Genomic DNA, 13,437 nt, shown 5'->3' on the forward strand with positions numbered 1-13,437 from the left:
AGAACTCAAGGGAACGGCATGAAGCTGTGTCAGGGAGCTTTAGGTTGGATAAGGTTTTTCACGCAGAGGATGACTGGGCACTGGAACAGGCTCCCCAGGGAAGTGGTCACAGCACCAAGTCCGTCAGAGTTCAAGAAACGTTTGGACAATGCACATGGCGTGATTCTTGGAACTGTCCTGTGACGGGCCAGGAGCTGGACTTCAGCATTCTCGTGGGTCCCTTCCAACGCAGGATATTCTATGGTTCTTTGATTCTATGACAATGCTCTTGTCCCTGTGAAAAGACAGTGACCCCCCTCTCTTTATTAAAATAAACCACATATCAAGAGCTTTTCATTATAGCAGATTTCTTCTCTTGTACCTCTTCCAAATGGCTTGCTAACACCTGATGGTGTTAGCTTTTTATGAACTGCACCTTCAATTAGAGGCTGTATGAGAGGAAAAGTTAGACCAGCTCTGTTGCTTTTTGGTTCATCATAACTGAAGCAGTGTGAATTTCTACCTAGTGTTCTCCTTTCTGTTTAAAATCAGGGTTTTCATTTATGCCACTGACAGTCTGCTTCCAAATTAAACTAAAGAAGAAGGGAAAAAAACCCACCCAACAACCAAAATCAACAAAACATGCCTCAATCCAGTCTGTTTGCACTAGCATCTTTATTTCCGCTGGTAGCATTTCCTAATGTGGAGAAAACCTTCATCTCATTGTTTGAGTCCTGTAAAAGAGCGTTTTGCTTATGCTTGCTTTGAGCATTCAGAGACCAGGGCTGATAATATACAGTCTAGCTTTTGAGGGACTGGGGAAGGGCTAGTCCTATAAAATTGAATAATAAGTGTTTGGAGTCTAAATACTTAATGAAATATGGAAATGAAAGTGATGCCAAAAGTACTTCCTGAATATAACCACTTCAGGATCATTTTGACAGTCTGGACAGAAAAGATAAAGTCTTTATTAGGCTAAGTGGGAAATAAAAAAAAATACAGACAAATTATAATTTCTATAGATTTTCTCATAAAGTTGACAGTTCTTCAACAGTCTAGAAGGCTAGACTGTCTGCAGTCTGCAGCATTTTATGAGGCTGTATATGTACTTCTGTCTTTTACACAGAATTGTCATTGTCTCACTGGCAGCCTGCAACCTGAACTTTAACATACATTTTCACCATGAACTAAACTGTAGTCTAGTTAAACAGTTCAAGTTTATACAAACTTGAAAGACAGCCAAAATGTAAACACGTATTCATCTTGAAGAATCCTCAGATGCATTGCAGAAGTACGTTGTGCAGGCTTACCCGTGCCATTCTAAATAGAGACTTTTACAGAATAGAATAGAATAGAATATTTCAGTTGGAAGGCAACTACAACAACCATCTAGTCCAAGTCCCTGACCAGTTCAGGGCTGACCAATAGTTAAAGCATGTTATTAAGGGCACTGTCCAAATGCCTCTTAACCACTGACTGGCTTGAGGCATCGACTACCTCTCCAGGAAGCCTATTCCAGTGTTTGACTAACCTCAATGTCCAAAACCTTCCTGGGCACAGCTTTGAACCAATCCCACACGTCCTGTCACTGGATATCAGGGATATCAGCACCTCCTCTCCACTTCCTCTCCTCAGGAAGCTGCAGAGAGCAATGAGGTTGCCACTCAGCCTCCTTTCCTCCAAAGTAGACAAGCCCCAAGTCCTCAGCTGTTCCTCACAGGACATTCCTTCCAGCCCTTTCACCAGCTTTGTTGCCCTCCACTGGACACATTAAAGGACCTTCACATCCTGCTTAAATTGTGGGGCCCAGAACTGCACACAGTACTCCAGATGAGGTTGCACCAATGCTGAATACAGCAGGACAATCACTTCTCTTGACCATCTGGTTATAGTGTGCTTAATGCACCCCAGAATGTGGTTTGCCCTCTTGGCTGCCAGGACAATTCACAGAGTATGATTAATTTAGGCTGCATCTGAGGTAAGAAGTGGCCAAGCCTTTAAATAAAAACATTGCAGACAACAGATAAGAAAGGGTAAGAAAGAACCTTTCTACTGTTAAATGCTATCCTATCATTAATGTTGGCAAGAACACAAGATTTTCCTTTATGCCTCATCTGCAGACTCAAACAGATGTGGTCAGGCAATCTCGCTGTACTGATTGAAGACACTATCCTCCCATCCTAGCAGACCAAACCAACCTCAGCTGGAGATTTCTCAAGGCTGGCAGAAGAAATTGCTTTTTGCATGTTGGTGGCTTGAGTTCAGAGTCTGATATCTTACCTTAAATTGCTAATGAGAAGGATCAGGAGCAAAGGCAATCTGAAAAATAATCTCAAGGAAATTAGACAAGCAACCTCTTACATAAAAAGACAACCTCTTTCATAAAAAAAGCACATCCTGACAGTGTAGCCTTGACAGTCCAGGTATAATCAATGAATTGAAGTCACAGGTACTCACATGCATATTCCATTCTTCTAAACCTTATACAGCAACAGCCAAAGGGAAGTGACATACAGCTGTGTGTCCTAATAGATCAAGCCAGACAGCTGTTAGCCTGAATTATGGCTGTTAAGGCCCTCAGATTCTGGGCTTTGCATGGAAGCAGCTGAGGCAGGAGTACATGTTCCCTTAAGCCAGCTTTGCTACGGCAGCAGTATGTGCTCCTCTGACAGGTGAAGCAGACAACTGGGTTTTTTAAACCATCACTAAGATACAACAGATTGGATCTGTCAACACCTCAAAAGACTAAGTTAATATCAATTTTATTTAGTGCATATCAGAAAGCAGATAGTTTGGTACCGATAATTAGGTTGCAGAGAAAAAAAGAAGACCAATAACATAAAAATACATTTTGGATGGGGCAGAAAGTAATATTCAATGAGATCACTGTTCTTGTTTTCCAGTTTTCCTCTGTAATTAAGTGGTTTGTTGGTCCGATGTCAATAGAGATAGATCTATTTATTTTCTTTAGTGCTTCATTTGACTTTACACATGGTGATGAAAAAGACAGTGTGGACTAAGGAGACATTAAAATTAAAAAAGCAACTCATAAAAGGGCAATATAAAGCTTTGATATTCTCTAGTGGCATGTTCTAGACTACTTATATGCAGTGTCTCTACACTTAACAGCTTAATATATTGATCTATTTTAACTACTCTAGATATTGCTGAGATGCCTATACATGTTTTCCTAGGGAGCTCTCTATTTGTCTGATATCCAAACATTTATTAAAACATGATCAACTCCTTTCAAAACTCAGTACCCAGAGTTAATAAGATACGTCAGTGATAATCTACAGCTACAAAGAGTCCTGTACAAAGCAGAAATATCTGACAACTAGAGAATGTGGAAGAGCTACAATGGTATAAAATATTTAGCTTCAATTGCAAGTTTCTGAAAAGAAGTCCTGATTACCTACTTGGAAATTTTCCATTAAATATGCTGATTTTCTCATTGAATATGTTACTATTAAAAAAAGGTTTTCTTAGGATATATTTAAAAACATCAAATAGCAGTTTCCTTTAAGTTTATTCTTAGTGTTCTGTACAAAAGATAAGAATCTGATTTATATATAATTAGATAATTATTTCACCAGAACATATTAAGTCTTGAAACACAATTTGAGTAATTTTAAATTCTGGTGATTTTGTAGGAACTTCTTTTATATACAGCATGTTTTGAGATGTGGGACTGAAGAAACTCTGTGACTTCTTTAGTACTACAAACACCTAGCTAGGGATATGGATTAGGCAGCACAGCTCAGCCTCTCTGAGTAGGTGACCTCAAGGGGAAGATGATTAAGTTATAATAGTTAGTATTTTCATAAGAGACCTCGGTTTCTAAAGTGCCTTAAATCCAGACATGAGGATGAGGTCCTGCCTAGATTAAACAAACATAAATGTAAGTGAATAATAGAATTAAGGAAGTGCTCTTCGTGTCCCACAGTCTTTGACTCTCTTGAAGGTGTACAGAATGAGAAGGAGTTGGGTTTGGCTTGTAAAGTCCCGCAAAAAGAAATGCACATGAAGGCCAGAAAATGCTAAGAAGCACAAACATTTTACCTTCCCTCCCCTTCAGCTTCACTCCCTATTCATTCTTTCTTCACATAACCTGTTTTCCCTCCTCTTACCTATGCTTATTTTGTCAGCTCTCTGCACCTTTATTCAAATGTTTCTCTCTCCAGTCCTGTTCTATTTTGACTGACTATTCTGCATTTTCGAGGATAAAAAGCTAATGAGGAAAGAAAGGTGTTTTGAGGGTTAAAAGCCATTTCACTTATGTTGTGGGACAGGTACTTTATGTTTAGAGAACTGCCTACCTCAGGCAAGCTTGACAGGCACCTTCAAAATAAGTCAGTCTTCCAAATGTATCACCTCTCCGTTCTCAAAAAAGAAAGACTGTTTTTGACTTTTCCTGGAGATTATATTGCATTTTGGCAGGCCTTCCAAGATAAATACTATTTTATTCTAGCCGGGCACCTAGGTCAAGCACAGATTATGAAGCTTAACAAATAAGGAGAAATCTGGAAAATAAATGTCTGATTTTAGCTTCATAAAGACCACTCTCTGTATGTTACACCTTATGCTGGTACTGTTTTTCCCTCTGCCTGCACAAGGTGGTATACTTCTTTCAGGTAAGCTATTACTGATGGTAATTTTTTGCAAGTTATTCCATTAAACTTTTGTGTAACAACTTTGTTAATTAGGTCATAGCATGATAAACCTTTTTGATTAGTAAAAATGCCATCCTCCCCCAGCTGCCCATCCCCCTTTCTGCACTTTCTTCCCCCACCTTGTTGACACACAAGTTGTCATTTGTGCCAAACGTGCAGTAAATCAAAAAGGAGAATTAGCTATGTTTATCTGCTTTTTCTAGCTTAAACTGTTGAACAGCTGTCTCAGCCCATAACAGAAGAAGTCAAATGTCTGACTAAGCAATTTAGTGCTATTAGATTTGTATTCTAGAATACTCTAAATATAAAACAGAGACAGAATTATGTGGGTTGAGGACAATACACAAAACTGATCTTTGGAAATACGGGTGTCTGCCAGGTAAGTGTTTCTTGCATTCAACCATGAGGCAGTGGAAAACTACCTTTAGGAGATTTGCTTGTCATTGCTCTGTACTATATATAAACAGCATTAAAATCTATTCCTTAAAAAAGGAAAAATAAAGACGAATTTTGCTCTACAGACGTGCATTTTTTACTGGAGTGCAGATGACCCCTTTCTTTTCTGTCTTCCAGTCCGATCTTCTTGATATTGAACCAGTCTTCATCTCATCTTTCTCACTGAACTATTCTGATGACACGCAGGGAATGTTTTCTTTCTAACCTTTCCTCTGCAAAGTACACAATAACAAAGGCCCTTGTCTTCAGAAGTGAGGAAAATGGTGATGGTTTAAGAATATAGTCCTAGTTCCCTGCTGTTTAACAGTCAGCTTTAATAAAGTGTTCAATTTGCAAAGCATAAATCAATATCTCTGATGTGACCCTCGCAGCTGCTAGAGACTGACGTGTGCCTCTACTCTGGTGCTTATTGCAGCTATGTCCTGCTCTCACCCCTGGGTTCTGTTCTGTGGATAACTCTTGCTCACACAGTTTCTCTGCCTTCCAGACAGTGCAGTCACTGGATCTCTTTACCAAACTCTCAGATGAGTCCCCCCCTACTGTGCAGCCCCAATCCATGGAACTGGGTTCCTATAGCTGCACAGAGCTATTATCAAGCACATATAGAGTATAAATGAAGTTTAGGAGGAGTGAATTGAAAATATTTACTGTTTATCCCTATTTCAATGTAATTCTACATAGAATTTTGGCAAAGTTATTAATCAAAACAGGTTTTAATTATGTGTCTTTTTTCTCCTGCAGTCTGTTGACTACAAAGTGATTTTTGAGGGAGAGAAAAAAAAAGCACAGTGAATTAAAATCTGGATCTTTAGGTAAAGTGCACTGGCTAATGTAGCATAACTGTTCTCATCTGGAAACAAAAAAAGCTACCAGGTCTCTCTCGTCATGTACTATTATCTCATGGAATGGTGCAATTAGAAAAACTTTGCTTTAACTGGAGTGGAATGGTTTGTACCTCTTCACTTATAAGTGTGATGCCACAGAGGCTGCAGATGTACTGCACATTCATTGGCATAGTTGCCTCCACATTTTAATGTAAGAGAGTTTTCAGTGGGGTTGCAAGCTCTTAAAAAGCAATAGTCAGGATTTTCTTAGTGTTGTGGTTCACCACCACTGGTTTCTTAGATTGTTGGGTACAGTGCTGTGCTCTAGCATCACACTGACACTGAGCAGCTCTGGAGGGGGACTTGGCACCAACACATTGTTGCAGTCAAGGATCTGAGATTAAAGAAGTGTCTGGATTTGAAGTGAAAACTATTTCTAGCTGCTCAAGCTGTAAAATGGCTGTCTGGCCAGTTGAGTTATGGAAGTGTAAATTCATGGATGTAACTGATATTCCCATGATGGGAAGTCCAGCTAAGTGACCGCACAGTTCTCTCATCCATAATGGGACCTGATGTGCTGTCCAGTGATCTGGAATCAGGATAGATCTCTTAGAATCTCTTTTTTACTGTACTCCAGTGACTCTTAGTACATCTAGAATGAATTTTAACTGCATGCAACTAAACTTCCAGACTGTCTGGAAAGACAGTCCCAGTGCTTTTACTGCAAGTTTTTAGTAACACAAGATGTGAAGTTTGGGACTTCCAAAATAAGGATTGAGACAGTGAAGGCACTTTCACTAACATAGTGAATGTTGACTTAGATATGTATGTCTTCATTTCTTTCCATATATCAGATATTCAGCCCTATGCAGTCTGAAGTAAACATTCAGATAAAGTTATTGTAGAAAGATGTATTGATTGACTTTTTAGAAATAATTCTGCCCAGCAATCCCTGCTAGATCAATAATATGTTTAGCTGATACTCTCAACAGCTGTGCCTGAAAGTCAGTTTGTTACTGTTTAATAGCTTTTATTGGTATAGACTATGTGAAATTGTACGCAGTTCCATAATTGATTTTTTTTTTGTTGCATTCAAATTTGATTTTATGCCACTGTAATTTTTTTGAGCAAATTAGTGAACTGTCATTTCTATCCAGAGAAACTGAACTGAGAACCATGGAACATGTTTTTTGTCATATAAACATTGTGCAACAATAAATAATATGAAGTCACTATGAAACAGTCAATACAAAGTACTAAAATCAGAAAGTAATGGTTGGTTCATTTTAAGCAAAATTACAGCCTCGGTGTGCCTGAACTTGTGAATATTTGATGAGGCAAGGAGAAAGAAATATGAGAAGGGGACTCCATTTTTAAACAGAAATTAATCGTTAAAAAGGTCTATACAATACATTTTAACCAAGTTGCTGCCAGGGCCCTCAGTGGGCCTGCAGACTGTAATCATAATTTTCCATATGCCTTCTCTGAATCTCTTCCTTGTCTTCCAGGCTTTGGCTACTTCTGTTCACAGGCAAGTATGGTGTGGAGCAACTGAGTAATGTTGGATCAGACTTTAAACAGCTAGGTCAGGAGAAAGCTGAGAAACCTCAGATGGGACTAGGATGCACATTTCCATCCATGCACACTCCATCCCTTGGCTCAGGAGCTGCTTTTCAGCTCAAGACTTGCTGTTATGTGGATGTATCTGTGCTGATCCTGCATCGCTGAGAGGAGGAGTAAGACTAACAACAGGACAAATATCAGCTGCACAGGAAGGCAATTTATTATGACTTTGCTCATTTAAGCAACCACATAGCCAGTTTATTTGAGTAAAGTCATGCAGGATTAGGGACTAGGGCCGTATTAAATAACAATAAATACATGAGTCATTCATGCAAGGAAGGTACGTACAAAGGGCAAATTATTCCAGATTACAAAACTATTTAAGAGTGGAAGTGAAAACATCTTATTCCCTTGTTGTGCTATGATTATGTGAGATCCAATTGCAAATAAATCAGGTAGGATAAACAAAATCTATATATTGTTGTATATGGTATTTAGTAAAAAGCAGCTTAACACCTCTTAATGTAAAATATAAAAACTCCAGCAATTATGCCAGCGAATGTTTCATTAGCCACAAAATACCTAACAGATATAGAAACACTGCCTTAAGAGGTTCTTGGGAGACTTATGAATCACCTTATGCCATGGCTCCACCTGGGCAGTCAGGCTGGTTACTTAGTTAAATCTCAGGTAACATTCTCTTAACAGGTGGTTCTTTATAGCAGGAGGAGGGAAATTTGTGAGCCTTTGAGCTGAGTACCAAGCCAAGATGGCTGATGAAGACCAGGTTAGGGGCTATCAGTTGTGTAAAGCCAAACAACCTACCATGTGGAATTCACAGGGTGCCAGTGATGTCAGGAAAATAAATTAAAAAAAAAGCTACAGGAGTAAGAAAGCCAAATTGTACTTGGCAGTTGCACTGGGATAGACATGTAATTTCTTGGCCCCACTGTCTTCACCCCTTCTATCTGCACTATAGAGATACTAATGCTCTGTATGCTGACTTTCTGCTATTTTAGCTGGTGCGCTGTAGAACCCTGCCATGTTGCAGCACAAAGAGATACAGAGACAGACCTTGCTGCTATTGATCTGTACAGGGCATCTGTACAGCCCAGTGCTTGTCTGCTTTGTGAGTGGCCACCACGCACACCTTGTACCTCAGCTTCTGACCTTAAGACAGCAGGGCAGCTGCTTGTTTCCTGTGTTCATCCTTTCTCTATATAGTAGGTCATAATAAGTGATCCTATAAAGGTTTAAAACCACATATTTTTGGACATCAGATCATTATCTAATTTTAGAGCATTGTAGCAGGAGTTTCAAGTGAGGTCTTTTCTATAAACCCCATTTCCTATTCTTTTCCACCCATAGTGCTTAGCGTAGGATGGAGGGCAGGTCTAGCATTGCAGGTTAGTTCCCCCTCTGTGATGGAGGTAGGACAGCTTCCCTGCTGCCTCTGGTTGCTTTTAATGAGATGTAATCTTATTTCTCACCAGCAGTGGGCTGTTTTTTGCCTTTACCACCAACAGCCATTTGTGCTGTTCCATTGCTGTGCAATCCCAATGTATGCAAAGCCTCTCTGCACTGTGTGACAACCTCAGTAACCTTTGTATACAGTATAATTTTGTATACAGTCTAACAATACCAGCAGCATCCAGACCCTCTTATCAGCATACCAAACCAGCATGGAATGCCCTGCGTGGAACTGATCTGCCACAGCTAATTTGCAACTCAAGGGCGTAGGGCTTTTATTTATCTTATCTCCAGAGGATAGAAACTCCCACGAGGGTGTTGCAACTTTCTAGTTTGTTATTCAGTGGTAGATTCTATGCATATTAACCTGCTGAGTATTGACACCTAGGAAAAATTTAGCATCCAGAGCAACTGTGACTGATTTCAATGTTATTTTTTTTTTTTTGTTTAGTTGGAAATCATATACTTGCCATAAATCGTAAAAGGACCCAGGGTTCTGAAACAGCCTTCAAAGATGGCAGAGAGCCAGCTTTACTGCTATTCTGATAGGGTCTGAGTATGTAAACCAAACCTTTTCAGTGTGCTTAACATCATGTGTTTCAAAGAAAAAAAAAATCATCAATGCCCAACAGCATCCTAATTTGCAAGCACAGAATTTTTTTTTCTAATAAAGTTTTTTTGCCTGTTAACACTTGTGTCAGCAGCTATAACAGAACACAGTTACAGGAGAAAAGACTCCTGAATGCAACTTTATAACAAGAACATGACATTAATTAGCAAAGAATGACTTTCACTGGGGATCAATTTAGTGTGCTGTAAAGGAGGAAGCTCCTTTGGCGCTAGAGGGAGTTGCTGTTTCCTAACAACAAACCTGTCCCATGCAGCTGAAGTTCAGCCATATGGGGACTTTATTGGTTTACGAAACTTATATGCAAACTGACTGAGTGAAAGATCAAGACAGAGACAAAGGGAGCATTAGACTGAACATTTCTGAACAAGATGTGGCAAAAAGCAAAGTTTACAGACAGTAAACACATCACTTTTCATTGTGATTCTTAAAATTAGTAAATTAGTTGAATTAATATCCCACTTTGGACTTAATTTGAATCTCCACCTTTTCTGTTTAAGAAAGACTGAGATGTTCTTCATTAGCAAAATCTAAAATCTAAAAATCTGCAATTTAGGGATAGCTTCATTGGTTTTAGCAGCTAACTTAGGTCCCTGCTCAACAGAGATATTTCCAAAAGAGGTCTGAATTCCAAATTCCTGAGTGATGCCTCAGTTGGTTACTTGGGCATGGGAGAAGTAACAGAAAAAAAAAATCCCTGCAAGTGTTTACAAAAATAACCATGAACTATGGTGATGTTAACAATTGCATCATTAGTTTTAATTTTCATAGAATCATAGAATCCTTTAGGTTGGAGAAGACCTCCAAGATCATTGGGTTCAGCCATTAACCCAGCACTGACAAGTCTACCCTAAACAATGTCCTTAAGCATTGCACCTGCAGGGATAGTGACTCGACCACTTCCCTGGGCAGCCTGTTCTTTAATTTTGGATAGAAATAATTAATTGTTTGTAATGGTTATATGTACTCATGTGGTTTTCAGACCTAAAATAATGTCCCAGAGCTTGAAGTATTCATCCCCAAAGCTCATGCAATTTGGTTGCTGTACATAGGGTTGTGCAGGCATAAGTGATGGGTGTGTAAGATGCAATCATACTGATTAAGAAATAGGGTGAAGAAAAGTTGAGTTTTGGTCACTACTGATAGGAAATAAACACAGTAAATATCAATAGATAGATATCAATAGATAACACCAGATATCAGTAAGTATCAGTAGATATCTTCAGTAGAAGAATTTTAATTTTCAGTTTTAATTTTGAATATGAATAAGGGATAAATCCACTTTTGTTTACGTAAGTCTACCTTGAGAATCAACAGCATGCCACAAAGTACTGTCTCAAAAGAAAATACCTATGTTTTTATGTAGAGGAGAGGGTCTAGCACTATTTGATAGCCTATTTTGTATCCATTTGTTTAAAAAGGAAAATTCTTTACAATTAATAGCATAAAGAGATTATCCTCCCTATAGTTATCCCCATCTCTGCAAACTTGTCTCCTTTGCTCTGGTATTCTACATAAGAATGGATACCAAGATGGTGTAGAAAACATTTGGATTGAAGAATAAATTAACACTGTAGAAAATGAAACCTCTTGTTGTTTGTATCTATTTTCATAACTGCTATGAAACTTGCTGCACGTTTCAGAACAAATATTATTAGATCTCTTATTCATTCAGATCCTCATATTTCCTGCTAGTAGAGATGATACCTTGTCTTTTTTTGTCTGTGCACCTATAAGCTCCATGGCATGAATAATTAATCTGCTATAATAACAGTGAACTTAGTAGTTTATGGCTTAGCTTTCAAATTTGCAAGAGTATTTATTCAAAAGTTTTAAATTGTTTAGTGCATTGGCCTTGAGGGCACTAAAATGTACACAACACACACAAGCTTTGACCATTCAACATGCATCATCAGTAATACAATTAAAGTCTTCTGAACTGTACGAGCCATCCAAATTATAATGAAATGGAAAATTGGCTTTGAAGTCACTAATTACCACATTGACAGGGCACTATCTTGCACCTTTAAACATTAGGGATTTAATTAGAATATTGGATTAAAGAAAAATATGATTTAGCCTTTTCTCAAAAGGAAAAGTGAAATCCATAAGCTTTGCAGGACAGGCTGTTGCAGATGTATCCAAAAGATTCTGAGAATGCATTCAACGAAGAAAAATCCTTGGCATCAGTCACATTCCCTGAGTGTTCCTTCCTTTTGAGGAAATGGAACATGTTTCCTTTTAAAATATTTACTGAATTCTTTGGAATCCGTGCCTATGTGAACATTTTTTTTCTATGATGTTGAAATGCATTTGCTCTTTTGGTTCTTCTGTTTGCTCTGTGACTCCCAAATTAATGCATTCAGGTTCTCTTCTCATGCTATGTTAGACCAAGGGAAACTTTCTTGGAGGAATGAAATGTGAAGTGCTTGAACTTTTCCAGCTCTTTTCAAGACTCTATGAAGACTTGTATTTTCTAGGAAGATGTCTTCATAATAACCTCAATTATTTTGCTTTCCCTTTGCCTCTGAGTGTGGCCTTCTTAGTAAGATTAAGGATAATAATTACTTTAAATCGAAAAGTTGGGGCTTTTTTTCCCTCTGACACACTTATAACTAATAGAGATATAGCCTAATTAATATATTATGTCTGTGGGAAAAGCTAACCACTGTGAAATCTAGGTTCTATTGCTTATCTTCTATGATTAGTGGCTTTTTATTAGAAACTCTGCATTTCTGGCAATACATTAGTTTTAAGCTGGACGCTGGTGCACAAAGCAATACATTTCTCATTTGCCTTCTAGCTGGCAGTCCATTCATCTCCTGGTAGAACTCCTGTGAGGAATTAATCAGGTTTAATGAGGCCCTCATTGTCTCCTTTTTGATGTTATGCACTCTGCTGGTGCACCCTTGCAAAATGACATAATATATTAGATTTTTTGCTTCTTCCTACATGTATTTTGTGACATGCTTTCCTGGATTGTGCTGGCTATCATAGAGTATAAGGCTTCATGTGACATTTTGCTTGACTTTGATTTTGAGCTTTGTATGCATATTCCTTAGCACCCTGCAGAGTTGAGCTTCATACCAGACTCGTCCTTTTTACTGACATCTTGAATTTTCAGTCATGTCTGCTGAATTAGATTGCCATCCATCTGCTAGAAGCCTTGCTCTGGACTGAGTAGATCTTGAAGTAGGTCTAAATAATGTGCCCAGATTTAATTTTAAACATGCCAGTCTTTTAAGTGTTTTCTGAAGCTTTTTAGTTGTGTCCTGCATTTCAATATTCTTTTACTTCATGAAAAAACAAATTTGATTCTTCAATTTTCATTCAGCTACAGGTACTCTAATGTACTCTTGTACCCTAGATAAAACCACACTTTTGTGTTTCAGTTTGTGGCAGAGCTATTGTACTTCTTACATTTCTATGCTGCAGTTTCACTGCTTCTTTGATCTATATTAACAAGAGATGCCTAAACATACCAGGCATTTCAGCACCAGTCACCGTAAAATAGGTGATCTTCTCAATGTCATTTTTACTTTTTATGATATCTATTGCTTTTGTGTACACTGTATACTAGTGTTTGAACTTCCATTGTCTGCTGTATTTCTAGAGAGTAAGAGCTGTGATTAGGCCTTCAGAATATGTATTCTAATTTTTTTCTGATGTTATATAACATTAAGTAGACTCTGGGAAGCAGGACGCATAGCAGAGATCAACTACGTTAAATGCTTTGATTCCAGTTGGGTTTGAATTATTTCATCTTCTCCTTTATATAGTACAAATTTTTCAGAGGTGCAGCTCTTCCCAAAGAGTGCCACTAACAGTACAGGGAATGTACAGG

The sequence above is a fragment of the Pseudopipra pipra genome, chromosome 1, assembly GCF_036250125.1.
Source record: "Pseudopipra pipra isolate bDixPip1 chromosome 1, bDixPip1.hap1, whole genome shotgun sequence".
NCBI classification, from domain to species: Eukaryota; Metazoa; Chordata; class Aves; order Passeriformes; family Pipridae; genus Pseudopipra; species Pseudopipra pipra.